This window comes from Poecilia reticulata, chromosome 22 (genome assembly GCF_904066995.2).
Source record: "Poecilia reticulata chromosome 22, P_reticulata-male-v2, whole genome shotgun sequence".
In the NCBI taxonomy this organism is placed as follows: Eukaryota; Metazoa; Chordata; class Actinopteri; order Cyprinodontiformes; family Poeciliidae; genus Poecilia; species Poecilia reticulata.
In genome coordinates this window covers 1,482,961-1,489,011 of record NC_088851.1, presented here as the reverse complement: position 1 = coordinate 1,489,011, position 6,051 = coordinate 1,482,961, and positions in this window count along the sequence as shown.

The following is a 6,051-nucleotide window of genomic DNA, read 5'->3' as shown; positions in this document are numbered from 1 at the left end:
TTTCTGCATTACCACTGCATAATTCACCAGCAGGCGTTATGTGAAAAAGTGATCGGCTTTGAGCACGTGATGACTCCTGTTGTAAAAATCATTAACAACATCCGCTCCAAAGCTAAACAGCACAGGATTTTCAAGGTGCTATTGGAGGAGATGTCAGCTGAATATGGTGAACTGCTGCTACACACAGAAATCCGATGGCTCAGCAGAGAACGAGTTTTACTTCGTTTTTTGTCACTTTTGGGTGAAATCAAAGAGTTCATGCAGTCCAAAGGCGAAGACGTCTCACTGCTAGAAGACACAGAGCGGACCCTTGACCTTGCATTTTTGACGGACATTACTGGGAAACTAAACTTCTTGAACTGCGAGCTGCAAGGCAAAGGTAAGACTGTTGTTGATATGATAAGTGCTTTAAATGCATTTAAAGCCAAGATGAACATTTTCTCTGTGGATTTACAGAGACACACGCGTTTCTCGATTGATTTTTACCCAGAAAACCCATGGGCAAAAACCGTTAGTGAAACGGTCACTGGGACTGACTAGTATATATTCCATTGAGGGAAAGTAACATATGAATTCTTCATATGTTAACATAAAGGCTCGTTTTGAAGTATAAGTTGCTACTTACAGGCATTGCTTCCAAGAATACGACCAACAAACACGTGTGTTCATCTGCTCTACAGCTAGCAAACAACCGTAATCAGAAATAACATTTAATCAGAAATAACATAAAAGTCGAGCAGTTCCCTAAAGGTCCATCATCCACAGTTTACAGGACACACTTCATGCTAAAGAGCCCCCTGGTGGTTGAAGAAAAATCCACATATAAACCGGAAAATACAATATATGAAGAAAAATCTCTGGTATTGCTCAGGGGGCCGGACCAAATGTTTGGGGACCACTTCTCTAAAGAGTCAGACCCCCAATATGCTGAAAATGTCTTTTTTCTGAATATGAAGGAAATGTATATGTATTTTCTATTACACTTTTGGATAATTTATCTTTTATTCTTGGCTTTAGCCTGTGTACCAGGACATCTCAGAAGTCATTGGTGTTCTCCCAGTTTGACCAGCAGACTGAAGCCCTGCTGTGACCAGTGTTCCCAGTATAATAAATGTTTTATTCTTTCACTTTTTGTGTATTTTTAAATATCTCAATCTGAAGAATTATTGTATTAATACAGTTATGTAATTAAATAAAAATAATTTACTCTGTTAGAATTATTTTCATTCTTTGCTGTAAATATCAGAGTTAACATACTGTAATAAATATTTTTTCTCTGGAAATAAGTAAGAAAAATATGTAGTTTAATGTTTGACAATGTCTGATTTATCAAAGTCACTGTCAGATAACAATGACTGATCAAAAGTAATTTATCAATAAAATATAAAAAATAAATACAGGATAATAATTTATTTTTCTTGTTTTGAAACGTTAAATGTACAATAAATTATGGAATCATATAAAAACTATCAGAATAATTTCTAACAAATAAAAACGTGCTCTTTATTCAGAAATCCCCCAAAAACAAATAATCACATCAAAAGTTAGAAAACGCTGTCTTTACTCCTTTTTGTGATTACCAAATATATTAGTGTGTGTGAGAAAATGTGTCAAAGTATTTTACTTAAAATACTTTGTAGAACGGCACTTTATAAAATTAGGTCCATTTGCTGGTATTGGCTTGCTGGCACATAGGCCACATTCAATATGGCGAACGCTGTGACGTATCGCAGCAACGGGCCGACCCGCTCCATGAGGGGTCTATGGATTCATGTCTATGCCTTGCTTCCACTTGGTGTCAGCCCTAAGGTGAGCTAAGTGTGGCCCAGAGATGAACGGTGAATGTAACAGTATTTGTTCCATTTGTATGACATGTATGGCTTGTAACATTTGATCATTTTCAGCATTAAAGCCTGTTTTAATATAACCAAATCTCATTATTCAGGAATCACACCCTATAAACTACATAACTACACCATATGAAACAATACGAAACGTTTTCAGTCGCATACAAAGTTCCTTGCCTGCTGGGTTACAACAAAAAAAAAAGAAGCTTTGCATAAAGTAGCAGTTTTAAGGACCTAAATGTACAATTAGCTGTTGCCTGACCCAATATTATCAGTCCAACCATGCCCTCTAGTGGGAATTCAGAACAGATTCTGGTCAGCAGATTTTATAACAGAAAGTTGTCAGTGTTTCCAAACTGAGAGAAGATAGGCTTGGTTGGACTATAGGTGTGAAGATTTGATTGTTATACTCCAAGGATTCTGTGGAGTTCACCACAGATGGTACTGTCATTTACCTTTTGGTAAGAAAATGGGGTTGTGTTTGACATAAAGAGGGAAGCTTTGATCCTGATAAGTTGGGCAAGTTGGCTTCAAGCATCAAGGACTTCTTCCCTGACACTGTAGCTGACCAATCTTATGAGACTATTCAGATAATCTAAAGCAAAGGGGTGAAGAGTACATTATGCATGTTTCAATTTCAATACTTTCTTTTGATGCTATTTTTGATTGAAGAATTTGAATTAATATAACTTACAATATTTAATTTCCCTTTGTGATCAATAATTTTTGAATATGCATTTGAATAATGGACACTGGGGCTGCACAGTGGCGCAGTTGGTAGCACTGTTGCCTTGCAGCAAGAACGTCCTGCAAGCAAGAAGATGCAAATGTATCAAAGAATGATGCAGTCCATCAAGTCCTTCAAAGTCCTTTGACTGCAAAGATGCAATCCATCTTTGATGATGGACTGCAGGACCTACCAAAAAGCTGCTGAATTTACATCAAAGTTTGCAGGGTTGATGATATCCTGTAAACTGGAAACTCCTTATCCAGGAGATTATACTCAGACACAGAGAGAAACAGGAGACAGGGGATAGAAGAAGGTTAGGATATGGTAATGGTAGGAGTCAGGACACAGCAGGAGAGGCAGAAGGCCTAGAAGCATAATCTGTTTTGTGACCAGTCTGATCCTTTCTCCCCAATATTTGTTTCATCTGTCTCCTTTTTCATTCATCCAACGCTTCTGTTCTCACATGGATCTCTTAAAACACTTTCTATGTCTGTCTACAGTCTCTAAATCTTTTATACTAATATTCTAAATATATATTACTTAGTTGAAGCTTCGAGTGACAAAACAGTAACATTAGTAATAAAAGTGGCAAGTGTTCTATTCCAAGAGGAAGCAAAGGTGTTGATCTGTGTGCAAACATGGCCTGATAATTTAGCAGGCCTGGCTGCTGCAGTGGGGGTGCTTTTAGCAGGGTGAGGTTGGGATGGGAAGTCTGGGAAAGTCCTAATGACAGAGCAGCAGCGAGACGAGACACAGAGCCATAACCATGAATCACATTGTAATTAATGACCAGGTTCCCATGGTTCAGACTTGTTTGATGGTAAAACAAAAGCTATCTGGACGATGCAAGTAATATTTACACACACATTAGACAGATTAAGAAAAACAGGAGGTTGAGGTTAGACAGGGGTGTGGGGGTCGGATTAGGTGGTGCTTGTGATAAGAGGAGGGTAGGAACATGGCCAACAGGTAAAGTAGAGCTGGAGCTAATGAAGGAGTGTTGAACCATCTGGTCAGCTGGTTGAAGAGTAAAGAGCAGGGTTAAAGGTCTTTCTAATGATAGTCCCTATGTCAGCACACTACACAAGACAAAGCACAACAGCCAGCGTCAAGACATCAGCATAGTCAAATTATGCTGTTGCAGCATGCTTTGTTGTGAACTCACCTTTCAACGAGTCAGTTAGCCAGTTTATTAAAGTAAAGATACCAGAGACTAAAATCATACAACCAATTAAAGCAGTTAATCAGGTGTCAAATAGTGTCAGGTGTTTCACTAACTCTTGAAATTACTTTAGCACAAATTATGGAAGCAAAAGGTTCTCTTACATTGAGATTTTACAGAAACATTACACACACAGAGACACGCACACACACTCCAGTTAAAATACCAATTTTCTTTGTAAAAAAATTTTTTTTTTATCAAGGAGCCTTTATTTCCTTGATAAAAGGTTTTCTTCCTATATCTTACTTTTACCCTGTACAACACATCTGAAAAACAGATTACTCTGTTAGAGCTCAGAAAGGGTAAAATAATGCTGCAATAACCTGAATGGATGAGAGTGCTCTCCTTTAACTTAATACTTTGTTAAAATAACCTTTGATTCAATGAAGGAGCTGGGTTGCATCACAGATGGAAAGCAGGTGGATCTATGGATGATGGGACTCATAAAGTGATGACTGGCTGAAGCAGAGCAACGACTTTGTGTTGGAGACATGGCCATTAGATGATGCAGATGAGTTGGAGAGTCTCCCAACTCAGAATTGATGCCTAGGCTTTATATTTTAAATATTTATGTAAAATATTTGAGTTAGCAGAAAATCCGAATATATGCAAAATTGACACATCTCAGACGGATTTAGGAAAAATATTGTACTGCACCAATATAACCAACACTGAATTATTCTAGATTGATGACAGATTGTTTAAACATAGCATGTAGTTTTTCACATTTTCACTATGAAAAAACACATTTGCTCTGTCATGATGGATAGTGGTTGATAATAAACCCAAATGTAGAGGCAGAGGCAGCTTTTAGATGAGGAATATTTAATATGAATTGATGACCCAAAAAACTTACATAAAAAAAAAAATCACAGAGAATCAAGACAGAACACATCCAAGAGGAAAAACAACCAGGAGACACAAAGAGGACACAGGGTAGAGTGAGGCAGTAATGAAGCTTTGGCGCAGATTCAATCTGGAAGACTCTTTTAACCTCACCTGCCTCATCAATCAGCGCCTCCTTCTCATCACCTTGGACCTATCAGCGCTGGATCAAGCCACGCCATGGCCAATCATCGATCAAGCTCCAGTTCATTAGGACCTTCATCCATGGCCTCCTTCGCTTACAAGCTGTGATCAACCCACCTCCGCCCCATCTCCTCCTTCAGCTCCTGGCTCTTCAGGCCACCAGTATAGGCCCTGGGGGAACTACATTCCTATGCAGCATCAGGAATGTTTATCGAGCTTATCAAAGTTCCAGCTCGATGTCCTCAGCCAGGGCCTGAACGCCAAAGGACTTTAATATTTATTTGTCATTAAATTTTTAAATTGTGTACTTTCTCTGTCTGAGTCTCTCCAGATTGAAACAGAAGTACAACGGGAGGAACCAGCCAAGCGTGTGAGCAGGAGAAGGAATTAAATACTGAGAGGGTGAATGCAGGAATCGAAGACCTGGGCTGATGAGCTAATGGGTTGCAGGTGTGAGGGGAGAGAGCAGAAGGCAGACTGAGGAGAGAAGGTGAGAGAGAATGGCACAGGGGACGAGGGAGAGTTCACGAGAGACTAGAAAATAAATCCATCCATCCATTTTCTAACACCCTTGTCCCTTAGTGGGGTCGGGAGGGTTGCTGGTGCCTCTCCAGCTAATGTTCCTTGCGAGAGGCAGGAATACACTCATTTCCTGTGACAGACTGGCGACCTAAGAACCAGAATTAAACTTGAGGAAACAAGGAATAACTAGAGACAAGAAATAAACATAACTAGAAACATTAAGCAGGACTTGCATTTTGCTTTGGTTCACTAAAGTAAAACAGAAACAAAACTGACCAATTCAAAGAAGAAACAGAATAATCCAATCTTAAAAACAACTCAAAATAGCCCAAAATATGCCTTGTCTAATTCTAACAAACTCATTGTTGTTTTGCATTGCTTTGTCTCATTACAATTCAACTGAAGCCTTTTGAAATGTGATGCACCTTTCTGCGTTTGCATGACGCCATGTTCGATGTGTATCCCTGAAATGTGCTAATTCTTGGAGCTCACAATCACAGCAGGAATATAGCCAGCAAAATTATTTGAAAGCTAAAGAAAAAGTTTTCAGCCTTCATTAACAAGGTACATTGTGCTGTAAAAGTAATGCTGCACAACAAATGTGTTTGCTCTCAATGTCTGCAGTTTCCTAAAGAAGAAGCAACCACAAATGTCAAAACCTCTCTTCTCTTTTGGCTGTGAAAGATCATCTTTTACAGCCA